A 12,437-nucleotide genomic window follows, 5' to 3' on the forward strand; every position below is an offset into this window, starting at 1 on the left:
GGGTGTTCCAGGTGCTCTCTGGAAGCGCCTCCTGCGCAGGCCCGCCCACCCCAGCGCTTGCAGGGGACTGCCCAGCCCAGAGGCGTGGTCGGGTTCCTGTGGGACAGCACCACCCATCTGACTGCCAGACCGCAAAGGCACGGGGGAGTATTCAGTGTGCCTTTTGCCTTTCTCTTCAATGCACAAGACCGCTGTGCGTCACCTTCCAGACACAGTTTTGGCAGTTTCAAGGCACTCGCCCTGTGTCCCTAAACGCTGGAATCTCGGGGGAGGGGCGGGGAGGGGAGATGAGCACCAAGGGTGTTCAGGCTCTGTGCATGCCCCTGAGGGGCCAACTCCCGGAGCCTCCAACCCACCACTGTCCCCACCCAACTCACTCAAACCTCAGGTTCTTGCAGTCTGCCTCTTCCTCTGGTGGGAACCCTCCTCGCAGGTGTGTCTCCTGGTGACTGCGTCTGGTGTAGGTCCTGGCGGGTCCCGATTGGACTTGGAGACTGTGGCGGGTGCAGGCCGGTGCAGGTCCTGCCGGGTCCTGGCGACTTTTGTTGGCAGGTGCCAGCACGTCCTGATCACTGCTGGTCCTCACGGCCACAGCGTCTGCTGGTCCTGAGGTCTGCGGGTCGACTGCGGCTCTCAGCGTCTGCATTCAAAGGTGACTCAGCAGGTCAGGAGCGGAAAGCCGTCTTCCCTGCCCTTTATTTTGTTTTTCCCTGGTTGTTCTTCCAAGTTGTGTGGATTTTTTTGGCTCCACACTGTCCAGGGAACTTCACGTTCTTCTCCCTGTAGTTCTATGCTGCTCCACTTACGCTTTTGTCATGTTCTAGCCCTCTCTGTCTGTGAGCTCCCTCACAGTGTTCCTCCTATGTCGGCCCTCTTGCGAGTATCCTGTCCACTCTAGATTTTTTTAAACTTTTAGTTTAGGCTAAAACAGTTCTTTTGGTTTTCCAGTCCACATACGGACATCTTTCTGTTTCCTCATCTGAGGTGCTGAAGCCCGAAGTTTTGGAGTTCTGATTGTCCTTGTTCTAAAGTCCTGAAGTTTTGTGTCTTGAAGTTCAGGTCCCTGCTCAGGCACCAGTTCTCACAGTTCAGACGTGCCAGCATCGCCCAAGGGTGAGGCAAGCAGGTGAGAAATGTCCCTGCAGTAACCATTTCAACACTGGTTGTGTGCTTCTGAGTTGGTCTTCCAGGCTAGCCGTTAAGACACAAGCTCTGCCTCTCTACTTTGCTGATACTCAGATTGGCAGGGGAAGTGTGGAGGAGGGCTTGTCTCTGGGCAGAGATGAGGACTTCAGCTGTGAAGCCTGGGTGTGTGGAGGTGGAGGCACTTCCAGAGGAGCAAAGAAGGCTGGGTCTGGGGGAAAGCCACGGTGTTGAAGCTGAAAGGACTTAGCCAAGGCCAAGGGGCAGAGTCTTTTTAATGTCATGCTGTTGAATTTGGAAATACAGAACTGGGGTTCTGCTTATGGCCTGGGAAAGTTGTTGAGCCTCTGCACCCATGTAGGAAACCAAGAGGAGGCTCCTGGCTCATCCCAACCACTGCAGCCATTTAGGGGTTGAAACAGCAATTGAATTATCTCTCTTGATATCTTCCTCTGTAACTCCGCCTTTCCAAGTAAAATAAGTAGATCTTTAAAAACAGCTGTGGTCTGCAATGCTGGCCTCCCGTACGGGAGGTGGTCCATCTGCTCGCTGCTTCAGTTCCAGTGCAGCTGTCTGCTGTCGGCCTAAGAAAAGCAGTGGAAGAAGGTGCAAATGCTGGTGCCCTGGCATCATCTGACAGTCCCAGAAGCAGCTCTGGGCTCCTGCCTTCTGCCTGGCTCATCCCTGGCAACTGGTGACGTCTAGGGAGTAAATTTCTGTCTCACCCTTTCTCTGTATCTCTAAGTTACAAACCAATAAATACTTTTTTCAGCAAACCATGATTGATTTTGCAATCAGTGGATGAGAAAGAATGAGAGACATACATTCCATCTGCTGGAAATTTCTTCATTTATTCCTCAAACAGCTTCAACTGCTATTGTTCCAGGCTGAAACCAGGAGGCTGTTTGGGTGTCTCGTGTGAGGGGATGACACTGAAGCAATCTGCTGTGTGTTCCACTGGTTTCCTAGGCACATGAGCAGGAGCTGGACCTGAAGCCGCAGCCACTCATGGATGTCTGGCATCACAGTCAGAGGCTTAATATGTTGGGCCACAGCAGTTGCTCCATCTCTTCTGTGCCTTAATGATTTCTTTCCCCTGAAAAAGGTATTAAGTAAAGTTTTTCTATAACTCCCAAGTATGAAGTTTCTGCGTTTCGTAATGTCCTGTATGAGATATTGCATGTTTGGTATGTTCAGTGTTGTCTTAGTCTGTCTTTGTCTCTTTCTTTAGCAGGGTGATGCTGCACGCTCCAGGCCCAGGGCCCACCAGCAGGTCCTGAAGCACCTTTGTCGGTGCCTGGGCCTTGAGCACCGTGACATTTTCTGCTGCCCAGGCATGATCAGCTGGTGTATCTCCTTGTGCTTGAGTAGCTCCAAGTTGTAGTGGAACCTGTGAACAAGGTAGCTCAGACGCAGGATAACCCGCTGTGTTGTGAGCTGTGGTGGTGTGCGTGCACACAGTGCTTGGAGAAGCCCTGCCACACTAGGGGTAGGCAATGACCCTCATATGTGGCTGCACCAGGCCTTGGTCTGCTTGGAGCACTGTGGAAGCTATGGCCACAGAAGGCACAGGACAAGAAATTCTTGCATGGTTGATGGCCAGTGGCCCTTGAAGCCCTTGCACAGCAGTGTGGTTTCTTCTAAAATATGTCGTTTCAGTAATGGTGACTAGAACACGTGGAGGGCACCAAACATAATTCCCACTTCTCTCTTTCCCTGGTTTTCTTGCTTTAAAAAAAGTGCAGTTTTTGATTTTAAAGAGGGAAGAAAATTGGATGTCAGTACCTTAGGTAATTACTTAATTTCATAATTTCCCTGACAATATTGTGTGGGTTTTTGAAGAATCTACATGCCCAGTGAGGGTAGAGAATTTTGTTGTGATCTACATTTTCCTTTGTAAGGTTTAAGGCTAGTATTTTTTACATGCAAATAAACCTTAGCAGAGGTTAACTTGGAGCAAGTTGTGTGACAAAAATAGCTGCGGATGTGACACAGGCGAAGGTGTAGTCATTACCATATTTTATATTTTAATGATTAAATAAAAGAAATGGTTTTAATAATTATGAAAAATGTAATAAATGGCTTTTAAGATACACAGATACAGATAGTCCTAGGTAAAAGTTAAAGAAGGAAGTTGTGTGTTGTGATGAATACCTTTGTTGATAGTCTGCTTGTCATTATGAATGCTGTTTCCAGGGAGCCTGCCAGAACCAGGGCCATGGCTCATTTGGGGAAAGAAAAAAGATGCCTCCACTTGGATGGTGCGACGTTTGTAGCAAATGGAAGGTTGCTCGCTGGCTGTATCAGATCAGACACTGGGAAACACTGCTGGCCAGTGAAGATGCAGGAAGCATTTGTGACTTGGCAAGGAGACTGAGAGTAGCTGTAATAAAGGTAAGTCACATTCTTTAACTTTAACAACTGAGAGACTAGTAAATTCCACGTTCTTACTACAAGCTGTGCCTTGATAACAATCCCAGACAAGAGACAGTGTCCAGTTCGTTGTTGCTTGTGTTGCCAGTTGGTTCTTGGAAAGCTTGCTTAAATGCAGCTCATAAGGGAATGTAGGAATCAGAAGTAGGACTGCAGACCAAAAAACCACTTAGCTCTTGAGATTCTGTTATCCCATGTATTATACAAGTTATATAAAAAGTTGAAACCACCTGTTTGAAAGGCTTACAATGTTTTCTGTAGCTTGAAATGCCAGTCATGTTGTCGCAGACCCAAGGGGCTGGCATCATCATTGATGCCAGAACTTTATTCTGTGCTTCTCCTTATATGTGCTCTTAATCATAGTACACTTCTTCAAATGGTAACTAGGTTGATAATGTGATGAATAAGCTCATTAGGAAGATTGTTTTTCTGGGGACTTCTGGATTTCTAACTGCCTATAGGAACAGAAACCTCTGTAGTGCAATTGGAGCCTTCTTGCATTTGATATTTTTTTTATTGATATAGCAACTTGACACATTTTCTGATGAAGAAAAACATTTTACAACTAAGATATAAGAGTGTATATAGGACCTGGTGCCATGGCCTAGAGGCTAAAGTCCTCGCCTTGAACACGCCAGGATCCCATATGGGCGCTGGTTCTAATACTGGTGGCCCCACTTCCCACCCAGCTCCCTGCTTGTGGCCTGGGAAAGCAGTTGAGGACGGTCCAAAGCCTTGGGACCCTGCACCCACGTAGGAGACCTGGAGGAGGTTCCTGGCACCTGGCTCCTGGCTTAGGATTGGCTTAGCACCGGCCACTGCGGCTGCTTGGGGAGTGAATCAACAGAGTGAATCAATCTGTCTCCTGCTTTGCATATCAGACCTTCCAATAAAAATAAATAAATCTTAGAAAAAGAGTGTGTATAAATGTTTGTAGTGTGTGTGAGTCTTGAACAGTTACTGGGAGTCATATTGAGGCATTTTCTCTTAAGGTATTAAACACCTCATTTCTCTTCAATTTGTGCTCCTTATATAGGCTTGCACAAAGATTTAAAGCTGTTTTGGATTTTTCAAAATTTTCTTAAATGTTGCTCATGTATGTAGTTACTTTTGTGTCGTATTCTCAAATTTGGTATGTTAGTATTCACTCATCTGAATGAAGTTGCCAGTCTGATGCCAACAGCCTGGGACGTGAAATATTACAAGTAGTTCTGGACAGCAGAGGGCAGAAGGAGCAGTGAGCAAATGGTACTTGACATCAGCTGATGGGGATCCTTTCCTTGGTGGAGGCAAAGATACAGACATCCAGAGGGCCAGCTGCAGGAAGGATCATTGCAGTGACAAGGGTCCAGGAAGGAAATCAGAATAAATGAGATGTGTGAAGGGTTGACTCATGAAGCCCTAGCTGAAAGTGTTACATCTCCCCTTGAGGTGGGCAAGAGTAGACATCAGAGAAAGCACAGATTAGAACTCGCTGTTTTCTGATTGCTATTCCAGTCTGTTCAATGCCAGGGTCTGACTGCTTCATGTAACAAGCCTCTAAAGGTAGTTCTGGGAGCTAATGCAAACTGGTTGTCTGAGAGTTTGCAGTAAGCTTCACACGAGGACTGAGGAGTGCAGAACCAAGGCTGTGAAGAAGTTGTTGGAAATGAGCGTCATATGCAGCTGCAGAAAGTGGAAAAGCTGCACGTCAATGTCAGGAATACGATCTTGCCACCTACCTGAGCAGGGTGTGATTTCACGCTGGGATGGTGATTTTCCACTTTTATATCTGGGAAAGCTGCTTGTTTGTAGGGAAACTGTGTGGATTAGAGATTAGACAGTCCTCATTCTACTAACTCTAAATCTCTGGTCCCCATGCGGCACGATTCTCTTTAGCTTCATTTTCTCCATTTGTAGATTGTTCCTGTCTCAGAAGCTGATGTTGAGGCCATGAAACACTTTCTGTAAGGTGCCTTGCAGCATCTTCTTGTTTGGTGATTGCTCATTGGGCTGTAGTGTGTGATGTATTCTCCAGCATTTCTCTTTGTGCTTGGACAAACATCCATAGTATTGTTGATTATGTTAATAAGACTGTCTTCCTGTCTTCAGTAAGCATACTTGAAGTTACTAGGAGAGTGCAATGTGAGTTGGCTTGCTAAGTTTTCTATTATTTTACACTCATGAAAGTCCTCTCAGGTGCTTAAACTGTCACCTGTGCTTTGGAGTGGAGACACTGAGACTTTAATAAAATTGTGGATTTTACCAGTGCCCTGTACATGGCAGATACTGAATAGGGGTTCAAGAGTCACATGGTTTGATTGCCACGATCCTGCCATGACCACTATGCAACCTTCTCTCCTATATAGACAGTTCATTACTCATCTAAGAACTGAAGAGTAGAAATAGGATAAATAAGTATTTTATGTTTATGATATGCTGAAATAATATTGTAGCAGCTAGGCATCATCTTTACGCCATTTCTTTTTTTTTTTGGCATTTAGGGTGGAAAGTCCAGAGTTCAGTGACAGAAATGAAAACAGACTGCTGTGGGTTGAGTCCCCGACCTCATTCCCACTTTGGAGCCCTGATCTCTCTTTCCTTGCTGCACAAGGACACAGTGTGAAGGTGCTGGACCTTGAACCGGGAAGAACAGCTGAGTCAGTGGGGGGAACACGATCGTGGACTTTGAACCTTCAAAGCTGTAAGTGACATGAACTTCTTTTGACAATTCACCTAGTGCCAGGGAGTAGAAAACAGGGTTAAACATATGTTGCTTATACTAATTGTTATCTACAGTATTATGTAATTTCACTATGAAAATGACACAGTAATAATATTATGGTATAGTTTAAAGAAATATTGACACTTGGACAAACTGAATGAAAGGTTTATTCATCTATATTTCTTACAACTTCATGTGCAGGAATGATTACCTCAGATTAAATTGGAGGAATCGAAAGTCAGGGCCCAAACACAGCGGACTGGTGTGTGAGTTTGTCAGTTGGTCAGTTATGGCATGAGCCTTAGAACTCTGACATCACAGTGGTGGGCTGGCCTGGCTACTGCAGAACCCTCACTCATCCTAGTGGTGTGCCCAGCGTCTGCGTGCTAGTCTAGCCATGTCTCTCCCTACGGCCAGCGTAGGGAACGGGAATGTTTCTAGGAGCCAAAAAGGACTCCACTCCTGGAATTCATCCACAGGCCTGTGGTTCTAGGTAATCTCATCCTCTACTTGTGATCACCCAAGCTGACTAGTAGTCCAGGAGGAGTTGTGAGCTTGTTAACCCAGATGGCGAGTAATTGGTCATTTTGTTGTTGATATCATGAGAGGATACTCAGGTTCTGCTGATGTGGCACTGCTGACCTCGAGAGCAGGCTCTGTATCATCAGGGAGACAATTCCTTAGCTCCATGGAAAGCAGTTTTCCCCTGAAAAGCAATCTACAGAGGAGATTTCCTGTTTAGGAAAGAGTTTTGTGTTCTTCCCAGGCCCATGGGTTTAACTTTTATGGCCACATACACCTGTTAGAGATGGTCCTAACTCAAGCAGTTCACATCTAAACATGGCTTTGTGTTAAGAAAATTTAGATACTTGCAGTAGGATTTGGTGCTTTTTAGCACTCCCACACTGCCTTAATGAGAATACTGATTTAGATAAGATGGGGAGCCTATTTAGTGTATAAATAATCATGCCAACCTGAGACCCAATTTTAAGTATGTCTTGACAAACATCATTAAAAAATGCTGGATGACAGCTCTGATCTGGAGATCCCACTTGATTAGCTTAGGCCTACTAGGGCAGTCAACCCCATGTGAAGGTTTTTCACACTTTTTCAATCTGTACTCTCTTTTTGCAATTGACACATTCCTAGGTTATGTCATATAGTGTTTAAGACTTACGTTTTGGGTGGGTTGATGGGGGGACATTCTGCCTACCAGCCTATCTAGTAAGCACTCCTTCCGTCACTCCACCAACAATTGTCTGAGGTTACCAATGTCCTTCATGTTACTGACTCCAATGATCAGTGCCTACTAATCTCACGCCACACCTTCCACAGCATTTGATGTGACCAGTGGCTTCCACCTTTTCTTTCTGTTCTTGCTTGACACCTCTTGCTCCGACTTGGTGCTTTCTGGTTTCCCCTAGATTCTCCCTTGAGGGTCTTCCCCTATCTGTCTGCGTCTCTGACCTCCACTGTTTCAGACTTTTAAAACACAGCACCCCATTACATTAAGTTGGAGATCCTTGTTTGGGAAAGTGAGGCTATAATTTGTTCATGTGTCACCCCAAATGTTTGGCATAAAGCTCATTCTGTCAGTTGTTTTATCATGGCTCTGTGGTGTTTGATGTTGAGCAGGCCCAACCATGGTTATAAAACTGATGTCCCAGCAGCCATGACTTCACCGGAGCACCCCCAACGCCGCCTCCTGCTGCATGGACCAGTGAAGCTGACCAGTAATAACCAGGTCAAGAAGCGTCATGCCTTTCTGTACAGTGATGTGCTGCTCATTACAAACAACAAGTAGGTGCATTCCAAGCATGCTTTCCTGGTTTAAAATCATTTTTGTGTACTTTCTCTAAGTAAACAGAGTGGTTTAGTTTGGTCTCTGCAAATGTTTTGGGCTTTTCCCTTAATTGTGAATTCTGTGAAGATTTATTCTGCAGATTATTCTGAAGATTTATTTGCTTGTAGAGAATGCAATCAAGAATAGGAGGGTCAGGGTTCCTCTTTTCTTGGGATTCATACATATGATAAAATAGCAAGCAGATAATTGAAGGTTGTGGTAAATGTAGACTGTGCTCTTATAGGTGGATAGACGTGGTGCAGAGAATAAGGTAAAGTATCAGAGAGGAGTCCTTGCAACATTAAACTGCTTTTGGCATGAGAAGCAGCCACCTGTTCTAGACTGAGTGCCCCAAGCTGCATGACTCAGGCGACCAGAGACCCTGCTGTGCTAAGGCTCCTTCCCCCAGGATGTTATGGGTCTTTCCACACGAGGTCTCCTGTGTTGCATGATTAGATGGACTCCAAGAGTCCTACACTGCTGTGCCCTGAACCCTGAGCATCTTTCTTCAGGCTTGTCACTGCTTGCTTCTATAATTCACTTGAAAGTTAGAGTTGACAATGAGGAAGTCAACATGTCAAAGTGAAGCTGGGTTGGGCCACACCTGTGTCCAGCAAGGACACTGCTGAAGCTGCTGATCACCCTGTGACTGTCAGCAGAAAAATGGGAGCCATTTTCTGCACTTACTCATCACACTCTGAGCACTTGGCTGGGATGCATTTTGCATTGTGGTTGTGATTTGGCTGTAGATTGTCAGCCGTGGCAGTACAGCCTTAGCCAGAATCGTTGAGGCACGTTGTTTGAACCAGACCTTAAGACGGGAAATTTGAAATAAGCTATGGTTATTAGAGCGGTGAAGAAACTTGTTTTCTGCTGGGGGCCATTTGAATATTTATAACATCATTCATTGAATGAATCGAAGTGCCAACATTAAAAATTATGAATTTATTGCATTTTGAATCCAGCCTGCAGTTGCCTTGACAAAACTATCCCAAATGACTTTTCTGTCCTCATACAGCCTGGGAACCAGATGTTCCCCACTCCTGCTCTAAAAACTCGAGATTCAAAAATATTTGAAATCTTTCCACAGTAAAGCGATTCCAAGACTTGAGTATGTCTCTCCTATTTGGAAATAATTCATGAAGTATTTAATGATTTTTTCCAACTCCCCCCAACACTGTTGAATTCAGTAAGATATAGATAACCAGGGAATGAGTAATTCTTTTAAAATGTAACATCTTTAGGATACAGAGTTTGCTGTGTACTCACTGCACTCAGTATTAAGAAAGGAAACCACCCAGCAATGGCCCATCTGTGTTGTAAGTGCCCTGGGTCATCCCTCACTTAGGGCACACCCAGTAATGGCCCATCTGTGTTGTAAGTGCCCTGGGTCATCCCTCACTTAGGACACACCCAGCAGTGGCCCATCTGTGTTGTAGGTGCCCTGGGTCATCCCTCACTTAGGGTACACTCAGTAATGGCCCATCTGTGTTGTAGGTGCCCTGGGTCATCCCTCACTTAGGACACACCCAGCAGTGGCCCATCTGTGTTGTAGGTGCCCTGGGTCATCCCTCACTTAGGACACACCCAGCAGTGGCCCGTCTGTGTTGTAGGTGCCCTGGGTCATCCCTCACTTAGGGCACACTCAGTAATGGCCCATCTGTGTTGTAGGTGCCCTGGGTCATCCCTCACTTAGGACACGCCCAGCAGTGGCCCATCTGTGTTGTAGGTGCCCTGGGTCATCCCTCACTTAGGACACACCCAGCAGTAGCCCATCTGTGTTGTAGGTGCCCTGGGTCATCCCTCACTTAGGACACACCCAGCAATGGCCCATCTGACCCTCACTTGTACTGTGCACTAAGAGGGAATATGTGGGAATGAGCTGTTCCCATCACATTTAAGAAACAAACATCTCATTTGATAATCTTTCTCTAGGTACAAAAAGCAGTTCAAAATCAAACTCTAGGTTGCAATAAACAACATATGGCTTGCTAAAAATACTGTGGAGCATGGTGACAGTCCTGAATTAAAATCACTGAAGTTGGGATGGCCTTTGCAAAATTTTACGGCTAAGTTCTTGTAAGTGCCACATCTGAATCCTGTAATATCACTTTTTTATGAATAGTAGTAGTCATCTTTTCCTAGCCTAGGAAATATGCAGATGTATAATTAAATCCCCCACAAACGTAATTTTTTGAAAAGGAAACATTTTGATCTGATTCTGTAATTACCACTGACTCGCAATGCCTTCAGTCATGGCATTTGTGTGTCTTCTACTTTGTCAAAGTTTTTTTTTCATTCACTGGTGTATTTCTGAATGCCTTTAACAGCTGTGGCTGCGTCAAACTGGCTCCAGGTCTCACAATTCCTTTTAGATCTCACTTGTGAGTGGTGGATGTACAAGTACTTATGCCACCACAGGCTGCTTCTCAGATGAATTCATAGGTAGCTGATCAAAAGGGTGGAGTAGCCAGGACCTAAATTAGCTGCCTTGAAGTGAGGTGCATTTATTTCACCATATCCCCACCCCCTTACACTGCTTTATTCATTTTGATACAGCTGTCAAATTACAGGCAATGTATTCAAAATTGGATTGCATATCTAGGTTAACAACAGTGATTTTAAAAAACTACAAGATGAGTGTTTAGCCTAGCACTTATGAAACTTCTATCCTACGTTGGAAAACCCAGGTTCCACTTCTAGTTCTTACCTTGACTCCGGTTTCTTGTTAATGCAGACCTTGGGAAGCAGTGGTGATGTCTTCAGGCACTGGGGTTCTGCTACCCACAGGAAGAGCCTGCATTGAGTTCTCAGCTCCCAGAGACATACCTGGTAGTTGTGGGCAATCAGGAGGTGAACCAGCGAATTGGAATTCTGATTGTCTCTCACATTCTTTTTATTACATTTAAAAATTTATTTTGTTTTATGTTATGGACACAGGCTCTGGGGTTGCCTGTGCCCTTCCCCAAGGTCCCTGTCTTCCCCACTGATTTCCCCTCTAGTTTTAGAGTGGATGTCATTCATGAACAGTCACAAGCCCATCATGCTGTTACTGAAGTGTTTCCCTACAATGCAGGTGTGGACATTGTCAGCGAGTCCATCAGCTTACTGTTTGGATGTATTCAGTTCTTTCACTGGGTGTCCATCTCTGGTCTGTATGCACAGAGACACAGAGTGCTTTGTCTCCATATCTGAACAGATCAGTCCCCGCTACACTTCCATTATATATCCCCTGAAATAAAGAGCCAGTGAGCACAGTCCACAACAGGGGAAAATGATGAAGTTTCATCAGCATAAAGTTAAAAACACATGCTGCAAAAATAAACATGCCTCTCAAGATTGGCGAAAATGGGAATGGAAAACCCTCTTGGAGGTATAGATGCTAGTGCATGACGCTTGTGGTGCTGAGGGAATTACGTGATGTGGTGTAGGATCTGGTGGCAGTGGGGAACTGGGATGGCTGCTTACTGAGTTCAGAGTTTATTCTTGGGATAATGAAAATACTCTGTAACAAAATATTATTACTGAGTTTTGCATGCACGAGATGGTGAATGTACCCAGTCTCACAAGTGCTCAACTTTATGTGATCTGTAGTTAGCCATACCTGTTCTGAATGCTAGCAATTTATAAGTCCATGTGTGCTTGATCCTTAGCAGGTATTCACTTTAGATATTAGAAACATCCATGATATTTCATAAAGGATTCTAAGCATTTGTCTTTTAGCAGTAGGAGAGCTGACATTCCTCACACATACTTCTGAAAAATGTTTCCTATGTATTTTTTTAACATACGCTAATTCTACAATCCCTATGAACAATTACAGTAATATGGATTCTACACGCCCACCCCCCGCAAGTTATATCCTTATCTCTGAATTGAGTATTCCATCTACATGGTCAATTTCTTCATTTGGACTTAACCTGAGTCACAGTATATTTTACATTTGTATAACACTTCAAAATACAAGAGCACTCAGGTTTAATTAGTGGAAACTTTCCTGTGGTCACTGACTTAGCATCCCACTGTTGAAACTCGGGCTTTAGTTTCAGATCAGTTTCTGCTGTGGAAGAGCAGAATCCATCCAGAGCCCACGTGTAGGGGCAGGGAAAAGTAGCACCTGCACCTGAGCTACTGTTGCCGTCGAATGCCTGCTAATATATTTATCTAAATTGAAATTCTAAATCACATGGAATCAACTTTTTTACATAGTGTAATATTTTCTTCCTCTTCTCTGTTTGCAGGTCTGTGGAATTCAAGGATAAATGGCATCACTTTCTGGAAAGGTATTTCTGCAGGATACACATTTTGTGTCTT

Source organism: Ochotona princeps, unplaced genomic scaffold (genome assembly GCF_030435755.1).
Source record: "Ochotona princeps isolate mOchPri1 unplaced genomic scaffold, mOchPri1.hap1 HAP1_SCAFFOLD_92, whole genome shotgun sequence".
Classification (NCBI taxonomy): domain Eukaryota; kingdom Metazoa; phylum Chordata; class Mammalia; order Lagomorpha; family Ochotonidae; genus Ochotona; species Ochotona princeps.